Raw genomic sequence first — 15,205 nt, forward strand, 5'->3', positions numbered from 1 at the left:
ATGATTCAGACATTACATATATTAAGATGCATCTATTTTCTGTCATGTAAATGCAGTCAACAGCTTCCAAAAAAACCTTGAATTGCTTGTATATGAGCATTTACTCATACTCATTATTGTCAATAGAATAAAATATTGTATTCATAGAAATTGTTATAAATCATACTGCATAGTTATGCAGATTCTCAGAAACACTTGCATTATTGTAAAAAAAAAAAGAAGAAGCCATCACACACACACATATATACACACATATATATACACACACACACACACACACACACACATATATATATATATATATATATACACACACACACACACACACATATATATATATATATATATATACACACACACACACATATATATATATATATATACATACATACACACACACACACACACACACACACACACACACATATATATATACACACACACACACACACACACACACATATATATATATATATATATATATATATATATATATATATATATATATATACATACATGCATACACACATAAACATACACACACACACACACATATATATATATATATATATATATATCTGATCTCACTGAGTTGTGTCCTTGCTGAGCACTATCCTACTTGCTGTCCCTACAATAAATCTGTCTGCTTTATACAAAATAATGCACAGCAAATACATTTTAGTAACCAGATTTTACAACCATGCTATACTATTGCTATAAAATATATCACATGACAATTTCTTCCAGAATAGAGTTATAAAATTATTTATGCTTGTCAATCAGATGAATTAAATGAGTTATAGTAATGTATATGTTTGGAACATAAGTTTTTAACACAGATTATTATGCTGCTGTTAAGTAGATTTTCAAAAACACTTGAATAAATGTTTCATTTTCTATGCCTTCTAAAATAAGACATTTACTTACTACAAGAAACTGCATCATTTAAACTCATTATAACTGACATATTTTATGAATTATAACATAGATATTTAAGTAATGATATAAAATAACTCACATTTAGATGTTAAAGAGTTCATTTTCCTTCACATAGTCGCATTTGCATCAGATCTATTTCCTGGTAGAGAGTTCTTCCTGAATCTGTGATGTGTCAGTGTGATATTTAGGTCAAAGGTTAGACTAACTGCTTTCAGCTTCTTTGTGAGAATTCTGAGAGTTGAAGCTTTTGAAGTAGCTCATGGACACTGTGCATGAGACAGCCCACATCCCAGATTGTCTCCCTTAACATTTTGGCGGGAAACTTATTAAAAACTAGTGACAAACATTCATTTAGCAGTGTAAATGCATCTAAACATGACAAAACCTTCACAATGTATTTTACAGTTTATTACAGCCTCTATGTAAGTGAAATTAAGCCCAAAATTATTAATAAGTAATAAAACTCAATATTTTTGTCCCAACTCAATTTTTATGCAAATCTTATTATTTACTGTGTCTATATGATCAAAAGCATTTCTATATATTAATAAAGAAAAGAAAAGAGAGTAGAAAATAAAAGAGTGTAAGGCAGAAATAAAAAAATGTAAGAGAAAGCTATAGGAAGTATATACAATGGAATATTATTTACTGTTTATATTAATAGAGTTAAAAATAAAACATATTATTTACTATTATTTAGTTCTAATTATTATTAGTTAAAGCATGACAGATTATTTACAAACAAGCATAAGCAGTATCATCAAGAAAGTATAATTAGGAATAGCATTTGAAGAACATATAAACTTTTTACAAGGAATAAATATGTTATCATTCTATTAATCATATTTTCATTACTCTTCTCTCCCTGCCCTCCCCCACCCTTTACCCACTACATAATCTAAATAGAATGTCATTGTTTAAACAAAGAAAAGAAGAAAAGGAGAAGAAAAAAAAGATAAAGAAAAAAAATGTATCAAATTACTGACCTTACTTCTTTTTCAGAAAGAGAAACAAATTGAATCATAGCTTATCAGTTCTTCAGATATTTTGACTGGTTATGAAACAAAACATTTCTTTGCACACAGAGAATAACTTTGATTAAATCTTTTTCAGAATATCTGTGGCTTTCTGGAAATGCAGGAACTATATTTAAAAAGATTAATAATGAAATAAAATGATGAGAAAAAAAAACATAGAACAAATCATTTGTTTTTTAGTCTCTTCTTCTTCTCTGAAGTCTTCCACGAAGTTTCAGTTGCCAGTCTCTTTAATGAAGGACTAGCCCATTCCATTTCCTCTATTTTATCCAAAATCTTATTTTTTTTTGATAAACAGTAAAGCAGAGTCTAAGTCATCGAAAATTTTTGGACCATCAGGAAGGAAGATTTTAAGCTTGGCAGGAAACAGAAGGTATGTTTTAAACTGTGCTTTTTAAGCTCCCTTATTAGTGGCAGAAAAACTTTTCTTTTAGCTATTACCATGGAAGAATAGTCATTGTCAAAACGCACAGTTGTCTCATTAATCTTAACAGGAGCTTTAGCCCAAGCAGATTTAAGAACCATCTCTTTATCAAAAGATGATAGAAATCTAACTATAACTGATCTAGGATAGTTTTTGTTAGAGTTAGTATTAGCTATAGATCTATGTGCTCTTTCAATACCAAAAGAGAATGCTTCTGGTAAGTCTAAAGTTTTAGGGAGCCATGATGTTAAAAAAGAAGTAATATTGTTACCTTCAATATTTTCTGGCAGTCCAAAAATCCTAATGTTATTGCGCCTAGATCTATTTTCCAGGTCATCCAGCTTTGCTTGTAAATGTGTATTTTGTTTCAGCAGAAACTCAATGTTGATTTCCTCTTCTTGAATTCTATTTTCCATGTCATTCACAGCTTCTTCTATGCCTGTCATCTGGATCTTCTGCTGTTGCAGGTCTATATGTAACAAGTCTATTTGTTTTGTAGTTTTTTCTATGAAGGTGTCTGTTTTAGTATCCATTTTATCCATCTTAACAATACGTTGCTGGATTATATTTATCAGAGACTGAAGTTCTTTCTTGATGCTGGAGTCTTGAGAATTTGTCTTACTGGAACTCATTTCAGACTGATAAACTGACAGGAAAATTTCCAAAGTGATTTCTGACAGGAATATTGTTAAAATCTCCTTTCTTTTTTAGATATAGTTCAAGAACTATATAAAACAAACATATTTAGAAAGAAAATTACTTCAAAAATTATTTTTTTAAGTAATTAATTCCTGTCAGTGTAATGAAATTGGTGGAGCTGAAGAAATCTGCTGCTATCCTGTGTTCATCCTTGGCCACGCCCCTTGTGGTGATATTCTTGAAGCCAATTGGGTTCATATGTTCATCAAATGTAGAACTCTCACACAATACTGGAGTGATTTTAGACATTTCGCAAAAGCCCTGTGGTCTGATAACTGTCAAATTACTAGCTCTTTGATATTATTCAATGTCCCTACCCCAAGTGTAATTCCTAGACATCAGTTACCTGTTCTTTGGTTAATTCTAGCTATTGGTCGAAAAATAATTACATTGAACTGGAAAAATAAGCAAGATCTTATGTTTACTGAGTTTATTTCAATAGCAAAATCTGTATGTAAAAAAGAAATGCAAACTATTTACCAGAGATCATCAAATGTAACACACAAAAGACTAGCGTGCCAAAAACTGGAGAGATTGTTAGATAAATATTGACTACCTTTCTTGGATAAAACAAATGTTTATCATGGGTGTTTGTATGTAGTGTAAATAGTTATGTTTTATATTGTTTATTTTTAATACTTTATGTCTATGTTTATTAACAAAATTTAATAGAAAATGTTTTTGGGAAAAAAAACACATTTTTGAGGAGCAGACTAAAAATATGAGGCAAAAATCTGTATAGCTGAGAGGTATGCTCTTAGATCAAGGTATCTTGATAAGACTAACAGGAATAAAGGCTCAAAAGAGGAACATATTTTAAATGATTTGTGTTAACTTAGCATGCATTTTCTAAAGCAGATGTGTGTGTCTGTGTGTGAGAAAGTTTGTGAGATCCACCATTGTCAGCTACAAGGAGGCTTGCATACCTCTGGACCTTTCAGCTGAAGAAATCTGGATAAAGCCTAAAATAAATGGGTAACAAAGGCTCAAAATTATGAACATACTTAATTATTACTATTATAAAATTACAAACTTACTTAAATAAAAGGATTTGTGTTAGCATGAATTTTCTGAAGGGAATAAAAAAGTCCTAAACTCAAATGTATGTCATTTAGTAACTTCTATCTCCAACGACTGGCCACAAACCAAACATTTTTGGAGTAAGGGACCAAAAAAATAAAGTAAATACCTGGATATGATTTTAAAGTGTTATATATGTAAAATGCTTCCTCCAACACCATTAACATATACTACAAGTTTGAAACCTTAAACAGACAGCCAATTTTACATTAAACAATGTAAATATATGTAAGTGAACACCACTCTGTTGTGCATCACTGCTTGCTTAAATGCCTTACAGCCCTTTGGGGGCGTTATTTTTTAAATATATTTCGCGTTTTAACATTTTGTTTCACACCAATATTTTTACATGAAAACTATGAGATATGATAAAATCAACCCAAGTCACACCAAGGGTGGTGTTTGCTAGTTGCTACTGCGCATTCCAGAGTACGCTAGTATAAACAATCGCCTATATATTTTAAGTGATAATTTAATAACGGCATTTTTAAAAAATAAACTTAAACGAAGCCAGAAATAACGGCGGTGTGTGCGGGTGGCAGGTTCAAAATCAGCGACACTTCTTAAATATTATTCTATCAGTAAATACAATAACAGGTTTTGCACCAACACGCATTTTATGAATAATTAATTCACTGGTGGTGTATAAGAAAATCACACATTTTTCTATTGACAATGTAGAATCAGGGGTGTTCTGTAAACTTCTGGGAAGTTGAGAGGCACGAAGTGTAACTGTTAAAATCACAATCATCCCAAAAACAAGATAATACAAATCATTATGGTGGCGCGTTTTCTGTTGGCGTTTATATCGACAAACAATACTTCAACACGAACTAAACAGGAAAAAATGTGTACCTAACCACTTTTATTTCTTATTCCCAGTAATGTTTGAAAATAAAGGGGGAAGGGCACTTTGCCAACTACAACCACACAAAAAGTATAGTTTCTTTTCGTTTTCAGTCTTCTATGCTCTGCTTCCACTACAACCAAACGTTTTTGAAACTGTGACAAAATATGGATGACCCCTTATGTCGGAGGCCGAGCATGCGCATGCTCGGTGAAGGTATTGGTGCAGTAGTTATTTAACTGAGCAGTGGCGATTTGAACGGGAGGTGAGTGAGTCTGCGCTTCTGTAGGGGAGGGGTATTGGGGTTAAATGTCTGCGGGGTAAAAAAGCTGCTGGAGTAATAGTCATTGTCAAATATTTGGGTAGCGATAAGTAGTATAGTATAGGTCATTTTAAATGTAGATTTTAAGTACTGTTTTAGGAGGAATTGACCAGGGCCCATTAGAGTTGAAATAAATATGTTTTTCTTATAAAACTAGCAAGAAGGCATTGGAGCAAATGAACTGTCTTGGCAGAGTAAATGTTCACTATATTTTATGGGGGTCACTTGGGATAAAACAAAAAATCCGTAGTTGAGTTGTAACGTATGAAGGAGGGAAAACTAAACGCAAAGAAGAGGGTGAAACATATCCTGATTTGAAGGGGAGGGAGTACGTATAGTGGGGTAGTTAAACGCTGATGTGTGATTGTGTAGCCCTTTTCCTTGTAGTGGTTATGTCAGCGATATGCTTGAGTTCGCTATCTTAAAACTGAGTGGATAGAGGAGTCACAAAAATATAAATGCGGTTATAAGGACTTTTTATGTTAACTTCATTTGTCTAATGATATGTGACTTAACGACTGGTTTGCGTTTTCACTGTTAAACTGAAGAATGACAGTTCCCTTGTACTTCATCGTTGTTGTGGCCAGCTTTTTACTACAGGAACAATTCAGAGCAAAAAGGATGAATATCGTGCATGATGTATATAATGCAGTAATATGAGGAAGCTGAATTCCCCTGTCTTGTTTTGTGATCTCAAGCAATTACTTGAGCCAGCAGTTTTTTTGTGAGATACAATTAATTGCAGTAAACGGGGCTGGTGGTGTTCGCGGCGGTGTAGAAAAGATGCTAACTTTTGAACTGTGTGTATTCCCTCAGTATTGGAGCTTTTGACTGTAGTTCTGTCTCCCTGAAAGTACTCAGCTTAATCTATGGTATAGTGCAACTACTGACCTCTACTGGTACGAGCAGTGCTTTGGAAAAGTTTTGCGTTTTTTTTTTTTCTTTCTAATCTTAGCCTTACAAAAAGCGTACGTTTTCTTCATCTTTTTTTTTTTAAATGCTGTACTTTTTTCCAAAGTTAATTCTATTCACTGTTGTATTTGTATGGGTTCTTCGAGATGGTGTAACATTGGATAATTGTTTGCTGCCCACTACTGCCAAAACATTTAATACCTCACTTTCTGTAGATGTATTCCTGGAGACTGCTTATGAGGTGTAGTGTGCGTTTTTCATCTATGCACTTTTTTTTTAAATATATTTTAATTGTAAGGTTTTTTAGCCAGGATTTGTGTGCCACAATGCCATTTATGTGTTCTTTGGTTGAATTTTATAGTAAAGTACTTTTTGTACCTTTTGCATATATTCAAAATGTCATGCCTATCTAGAGTGTAGCAATGCTTCTGCACACTTGAGTGTTTTGCCTTGTATACCCCTTTTAGACTGAAGGTACTGTTTATTTTAGTGTACTACAATCATTAAACTGCCGGATGCTATTCTAGTGAAACCTGTATTATGGAACCTTCTCTAGATCTTTAGACTTCAGCCAAACACAAAAAAAAGTCTTGTAGATTAATGCTTTGTTTCTTTTAGCTGGAGAGCACACCACTTTTGGTCGGCAGCTGAGCATCTAGGTATTGCCTCGTTGTACAAGAAGCTTCTTAATAGAATATTGTTCCCTAGTATTTTATGTTTTATTCCTTCTATTCTTCTCACCACCATTCATAGAAATAGATCCTTTCTTTCCACAAGCTGTACAAAACTCTTCTAAGTTCTAGTGCCTCTTTCTCTGCATTCAAAGTATAACTTGACTGTTAATGTCTGTTCTACCCCAAGAGTAGATTCCTACACTTTAAGGCGGTTTGCTATTTTTTCAGTCCGTTTCCAAGTAAACCGTTTGTTTTCACTTTTAAGATACAAGTTTATAATCTAAATTAACTGATTTTATTTTGTACTGCTTTGCTCACCTCCATCTTGTCTCTACCCTGTTTGTCCTCGCTTTGCTCGGGCTTACTCCACTCCCCTATCCCTTTCTCACCCACCTTTCTTAGGTTTATACTCTCATAACCTTGATTCAGTCCTAACCACTGTATCCAGTTAATCCAATTAAAGCTTTCTCCACCCAATTCTAACCTCTTCCCATCTCTTAATACTATCCCCCTTACACACCAACATCTCTCCCCCCACACCCCTCCTATAACCACCTTCCCACCTTGATAGTCTTGATCACTCTCGTCCACTTTCATTCTTCCTAACTCCATCTGTTATTGGTTTGTCTAACTGAAAACTTGCATAACATTCTTTTTTCGTTATTACACATACCTAACTACACCTCCTAACTCATCATACACATCCTTCCATATCATGTTGTCAGTCTCTTTACAACTTCCTACTCATCTACCCTGCATTCCAAACTTCCTGTCATGTAAACCTGTACCTTTAACCATCTCCCACACTTACACATGCAGCAAGCCAAAAGGATACCCCATATCCTTCTACACACAACTCCATAATTTCATATTTACGCACTTCTACTTCCCCTCAGCTGAAGTATAAATCCTTTACTTGTTACTTCTATCTTTGTAAACTCACTCTAACAACACTCTCGCTAGATGTGGACATCACCCCAATCCTGCCCCTCCCACCTCTCCATCATCCCTCCACCCACCTTACACCAACCTCCCCCACTTCCCACTCCACTACCAAAATGTCTTACTATCCACGCAGTGAATGTAGTCTACTTAATGAAACTACTGACCTGCGTTCTTTGATAGCCCATCACTGTCCACATATCTTGACTATCCAAAACATGGCTAAAACCTTACAACTCAACACTGAAATCTTGCCTCCCAGATGTAACTATTGCCATCAAGAGATGCTCATCAGAAAGGGGAAGGGATTGCAATCCTGTACTCTGAGCAACTCAAGTTAGCTTGTTTCCCCTACCTATACCGCTCCCAAACTTCCTCCCAGCTGAGCTACTTATTTTTAATTGTCACTTTAACCCCCCCCCAAAAAAAAAAAAAGTAAGCAGCCATCTGTATACCCATCCTTGAAGCAATCTTGTCATGGATTTCACTCCATATACCCCATGAGACCGTTCTAGACAGTTATCCTAGGTGATGTCAAGTTTTTTTCAACCAACTCTGCAAATCTTAGCATTAACCTCCATGGCTTCAAACAGCTAATTTAACATCCACTTACTTAAATAAAACAAAACGGTGAAGTTCTATTCTGGATTTGATCCTGATTTCTAATCCAGATTTCTATCCTATCCCCAGCACTCTACCTGACTCCGAGTGACCAGGTCCCTATTTTTATGTGACTGTTCAAATTCCCTGGTCCCACCTTTACAGACACTGCCGGAACCTTTCCTGCTTTGATGCTGAAACCTTCAATAACAGACTCATGACCTAGCTGCTCTTACCCTTCAACAATCCATTTCTTGAATTTAACCATACTTTCCACAGTATTGTAAACTCCCTTATCGATAAGAAAAATTAGATTAAAAGGCAACCACACCCCCTGTCTCAAAAGAAATTATTTCCCTTATGAAAAAGTGTGTTTGGAAACAATGGCTAAAAACTAAATCCACTATGCTACTCCAGAATTACAAGATTTGGAAACTTCACCAAAAGTCAAATCAATGAAGAAAAATTCTACTGTAAGACCCAGTCCACCAACCACTGTAACCCAAAATAATTCAGGCACACCATTAGTAAAATCCTCCATCCTGGGAGAGCTACTACCCCTAATCCGTACCTTAACAATACTCCACAGGAAACTGCCAAACTTCTTAACTCAACTTTGAGTCTATCCACAAACTAACCCACAATGACCAAAACAACCCCCCCACCTCTTCCTCTATTTCCAGTGCCACCCAATTTCTCTTAAACCAGTCCCCATTGCTTGTATAAAATCTCTTCTGCTTAAACCAAAACCCGTTTCCCCTCTTGGTAACGTCTTCTGATGACCTCTCTTCTGTCTTAATCTCACAGGTGCCTGTATAACCTACCCAATCTCAATACTTGAAAACAGATTAATCCAAGAAGCTACTGTCCCTGACATCTGGAAATCTTTCTACACCATACCACTACACAAAGGTGGTAACTCCACCGATAGTCCTAGTTTTAGATCCATAGCCATTCTCTTCCTACTCTCTAAAATCCTCAAAATGCATACATAGTCAGCTCCTGAAATATCTACAAAAATCAACTAGTGCCCTGTCTTATCTAGACCTCTTTAAAGCTTTCAAGAAAGTTTAGTTAGCTTAGAGTGAGAAACAATCTGTCAACCACTCCACCTCCACTATCCTCTGGTTCTCAAGGTCTAGGTTATAGTCAGATGGCATACCACCTGCTCACCTTTATCTATCCAGACAGGAGTTCCCCAAGGCTGTATTCTAGGGCCCCTTCTTTTCAACATCTTTACTAAAAATCTCCACTCATCCTGTATGTAGCATCTCCTCCCTTGTACAATACACAGACAATTCTATATTTCCTTCCCTGATGATATCACCCACCCTCATTCCGTTACACCACTCTTTTCTCACCATCGAAAAATGGCTAACTGATGACCAACTCATCTCAACCCAAAAAAAAAATTTTTATTCCCACATCTTTCACCCATCATAAGACCACCTTCATCTCATGTCTTTGACAACATGATTATTAAAGCTGAATTCCACACTATGCTCCTTGGCACTACAATTGATGACCAATTAAAATTTTGACCCCCATTTGACTGTTTTTATATTAAAAAAAAAAAAAACAAAAATTGGGACTGCTCTATAGAAATAAAAAAAATTCTCTCTCCTGACTCTAAACTAGACATGTCCAACCTGCGGCCCATGGGCACATGCGGCCCTCAGAGCTCTTTCATGCGGCCCTCTAACTCCAACATTGATGTACGCATGTCCCAAAACACTTTTTTTTTTGTTGTATTTTTCGCGCCCATGACCTGTAACTCTAACATCGGTGTGCAGATGCGCCAAAGCATCCTTCTAGTTTTTATTTTTTTTGTGACAAAAAGGGTCTGTGTTCATGCCAAAGAATCAGTGTGTGTGAGTTCTTGCTGAAGAGGGACTCGTGTATGGATTTGCCGCCACTGCCTTTGAAAGAGACATCACTTAACCTGTGTTAATAGGTAAGTATGGGATGAGTGAGTGCATGCATGAAAGCAGAATGTTTGTGTGTGAAAGTAGAAGACTGTGTGTGTTTGTGTGCGTGACAGAGAGACACATGCACAAAGAGGCTAATGACGATCAGTCTACCTACTGAACACAGCAAGTTAGCTCACAAATATATCTTACATTAAAAGTGCACTTTCATTAAATTGCAGCTTTCTTGACAGGGAGAGTGTTTGTATTGAATATGAAATCATATCTCTCAACTGTATGGATTTTCAAAGAATGTCTGAATTTTTGCCTCCTCTTCCAATTAGTGTCTTTTGCTTAGGAAATAAAAGTAGTCATCCAAGGTAATGCAGTTCCAGGGAGTAGGAATGAGACAGCAGCCTAGGGTTAATGGGTCAGTAGTGGATTTTCGCACCTGTAACTCTAACATCGGTGTGCATATAGTTTTTTTTTTTTTCTTTTGACAAACAAAAAAGCACCCAGCACTATTTTATCATTGGGGAGTTCTAAGCAGTGGTACATTGGACAACAGTAAGCATATCTTTGGTGGCTCATCAATACTGGCAAATCAGGTGGGCACAATGTCATTTTTAAAATGTTCACATTTTAAAGATAGGCTAAAAAAGTACCACATATGTATAGATCAAGGAGTAAATCAGATAAGTACAAAGAGTACCTTTACGCCACCTAATCATCCTATTATTGATACTTTCGATAAAGTAGTTACAAGAGAAATTTATCATGAATATAAGAATTTGAAAGAGGCAACAAATGTTAATAATTTATCATATGATGAAATTAAACTACTTTGTGAAATTAAGAATAACAGTACTAGAATAATGAAACCAGATAAAGGGGGGGAGGGATAGTGCTATATGATAATATACAGTATACAAAGAAAATGTATGACATATTTAACTGGAAACTGAGACTATTTCTTTGAACGAGTTGCATATAGCCTATCAACGCATTGACTCGTATATAGAGGAATATCTACTAGATGGTAGAATTACAGAAGAAATATATAAATTTATTAAGGTTAAATTTCCAAAGGTAGCCACTTTGGTAGGTATACCAAAGGTTTACAGAGTGGTCCTAGCAGCAGGGAACTCAGAAAAGTGACTACCTTCTGGATTTAAGTATCTTTGCTTTTTTTTTTCACTTGAAATAGCGTCTGTAGCTTACCTTGAACTAGCCTGAACTGTTTTTTAACTGATTGCTGCATTATTTTAAAATCTGCACTTAAGTTACATTTTAGTCGAATTTGATCGAAGTTTGCTTGTTTGTTTAATTTAACTGTGGAGGCTGCCCACTAAAGTGTGCTAGCCTGTGTAACTAATTTATCACTGTTTCTGCATTTTCTGTGCGTTTCTACCAAAAAACAAAAAAATAATCCTTGTTTTCCCGCCTTCCTCGACTAGTTTAGACCAGTTTACAGGCATTGCTGTATTCTGGGCTGTGGTGTAGTTCCTGTGTTGTCCATTACCTTACTTGGATAGAAGGAAGTTTCTTTGCTCACCAGTGGGAGTGGGGAGCCTTGAGCAGCCTACCTGTCCTTGGGGGAGGTGACCTCAGCAAGAAGCTGTAGTAATTGGTTGTTTTGGACCATTTCTAGCTCTTTTGTAGTTCACTGTTTAAAATCTGCGTTTGCACGGCTTTGCGCGGTTGTGCGCATAGCGCAGCGCCGGTTAAACTTTTTCTGGCTCCACCAAGTCTGCTCTTCAAATTTTCCCTTAAGGAAGCTCTACTCTTAGTATAACCAGACTGCTCACTGTATTATAAGCCTAGCACTTGTTCTCAATACTTCTCTACTAAGTAAGCACTCTCATACTAAGTAAAGCACTACATCTACTTACCACCCCTGTGAATATCCACTTCCCTTAAAGGTATACCACTCCCTTATACTGTTCTAGCATGTCGAGTGGTAGATTACTGGCGTGCTCCAGTTCAGCTGGTCAATCTGGGTATCTTGAGACAATACTACAATTGTCTCATGTACACAGACAACCCTCTCCTCCTCCTAACAAACACAAATACATGTGAGAGATGCAACTATATAGCCAAACTGGAGGCTGAACTCTCTCAACTCAGGGATGGCATGACCAGACAGGAGGAGATGGCAACCACACACACAACAATCCCAGTCCCACATAGACCTACCACAACTGCAAACCAAACACGTAAAAACACAAAGACATACTCTGAGGCTCTAATAAAGAACTTACCAAAACAACAGAGGCTCCCAAAGCAGACATCCAAAAATCCACCACCTCAAAACAAAACACATGCAACACATACTTCAATAAATCAGTGTGTCGACCAATCACAGCCCTTAAGGCCAAACACCTTGCCTGATACACTAGTAATAGGTGACTCCATAGTCAGACACTGATGTCCCGCTGAACAAGGTGAAGGTGACTGAGCTGTCTATCGGGAGCTGGGATCTGCCACATAACACATGCACTCAGGTCACTCCAAAGCAAGTACAAATATGACTCCGTCATTGTCCATGCAGGTGTGAATGACCTGAGACGTACCTCCCTGGGCTACATGAAAAGAGACATAGAGGAGCTCTCCGATTTATGTAGCTCAGTGACCCTGACCCTGAGCAGCATCTTGCCCTCACCAAGAATGATACCACAATACAAAGACAAGATGATCAGCTTTAACAATTGGCTCAAGTACTGGTGTCATTCTAAGGGGATCCAATGTCTGTCTGCCTGGGATGATATGTTGGACAAGCCACGCTGCTTTGCAAGGGATGGCTTACACCTGTCACCACTGGGCTTCCGGATATTGGCCAAGGCTCTTGCCACCCCCATGGTGTCTTTTTTAGGCAAGGCTCAAAAGGCAAACCCACCTCCTTAGAAAACAAAAATGGAAAAAAGGGTAATGCTGCTCAACGCCAGAAGTCTAAATCTCAAGATGCAGGCCCTTGATGCACTCCTCAGCATGGAGAACATCTATGTCTGTGCAGTAACTGAAACCTGGTTCAAGGCTCCTGAGAGCACCCCAGCGCTACCAGGCTATACCTCGTATCATGCTTTTCAGCCCCAAAACCTGGGCCGAACCACAAAAGGAGGGGGGGGGGAGTGTCCATATTCATAAAGGACACCCACACCTCCAGGTTAGTAGCAACACATGAAGCATCAGAGACCATACAGGTGCAACTAACCATAGGCAAAACTGCTATACAACTGGTAGCATGTTACAGACCACCCTCCCAATCTCAAGAACCCCACTCAGCCTTCCTGAAGACATTGGAGGATATGAATGCATCACAAAATACCATCATACTGGGAGACTTCAACTACCCAAACATAGATTGGGTACATTATTCTAGCCCTAATACCCTAGCCCAAAGGTTCCTGGAATTCATAAATTCAAATGCACTGGAACAACTAGTCACCTCTCCCATTAGTGGAGATAATATACTAGACCTGATCATCACAAACATGGGGACAAAATGCTCCACACTGGAAGTATACCCCTCACTAGTGAGATCTGACCACAAACTAATCACCCTGGATATACATATCTCACCTCCACCCCCAGCACAAAAGACCACAGTGAAAACTTCTCAAAAGCAGACTTCACTCTTAAGACTGAGATGGTATCCTTTAAGCCCACTGTGCCAGTGGATACCACATCCCACAATGCCGAATCCTTCACAAATGCTTTCTATGGACATCTCCAAGAATGCATGGATCATGCAATCCCAAACAAATCCAAGTCCCTCTCCACCAAATGTAAGCGTCCTGTCTGGTGGACCTCAGCCATAAACAAATTGTATAACAAAAGAAGGAAGCTACTGCACGTCAGAGCGAAATCCCATGAAGGGAAGACATGTCTGATCAACATTAGCAGAAAACTGCATTCTCTCATAAAAACATCCAAGGCAAACTTTGAGAGAAAAATCGCTAAGGGCACTAAAGATAACCACAAAGCCTTCTTCAGCTATGTTAGAAACCTGGGTGGAAACCCTCAGATATGCTCAGAGTTGGTTCACAACAACAAAAAATACACTGAACCCACAGATATTGCTAACATTCTGGCTGACAGGTTCAGTGCAAATTTCTCCCCTCCTTCACCCTCAAAAGAAGAAATACTTATCTCAGCTGAATGTAATCTCCCTGTCATCTCAGATGTCTAAGTGAGAACCGCCTTAAACAAAGCAAAAAACACAGCATCAATGGGACCTGACGGTATCCCGGGGTGCGTGTTACGTGAACTCCAAGAGGAGCTAAACCCACACATAAAAATGCTATTTAACCTTAGCCTTACTTCGGGATATGTACCTGAACACTGGTGTACAGCAACAGTGGTCCCACTCCACAAGGGGGGTGCCTCTACAGACCCTGGAAACTACCACCCCATAAGCTTAACTAGCCTGGTCTGCAAAGCTATGGAAAGAATCATTATGGAACTCATAAACAGAGACATAGGGGACCTACAGACACTTGACCCCACCCAGTTAGGATTAAACCTAGTTGACTTTTTCGAAACAGTCACTAGAGCCATTGATGAGGGCAAAGCAGTCCATACAGCATACCTGGAATTGGCTAAGGTCTTCGACACAATACCCCACTCAGGCATCATAGATGAGCTAAACAGCTTAAAAGTAAACCCTTATGTCACTAGATGGGTTGCAAACTGGCTAAAGGACAGAACCCATAAAGTTAAAATCGCTGGAGCAATGTCAGACTCAAAGCCAGTCACTAGTGATGTCCCACAGGGATCTGTCCTGGGACCCCCCTCTTGTTCGGCATTTATTTCTCAGATGTTA

At 37.6% G+C, this 15,205-nt stretch overlaps 1 protein-coding gene across 1 annotated transcript in view; it reads left to right on the forward strand.

The window, feature by feature from the left end:
• Positions 1-5,191: 5,191 nt before the first annotated feature.
• NT5C2 (5'-nucleotidase, cytosolic II) overlaps positions 5,192-15,205 on the forward strand; it is a 2,665,542-nt gene continuing 2,655,528 nt past the window's right edge. The window contains exon 1 of the mRNA XM_044056570.1: positions 5,192-5,291. The gene's annotated coding sequence lies outside the window, so the exon portion shown is untranslated. The remainder of the gene's footprint in view (positions 5,292-15,205) is intronic.

This window comes from Protopterus annectens, chromosome 14.part0, assembly GCF_019279795.1.
Source record: "Protopterus annectens isolate FY-2018-M chromosome 14.part0, PAN1.0, whole genome shotgun sequence".
Classification (NCBI taxonomy): Eukaryota; Metazoa; Chordata; order Ceratodontiformes; family Protopteridae; genus Protopterus; species Protopterus annectens.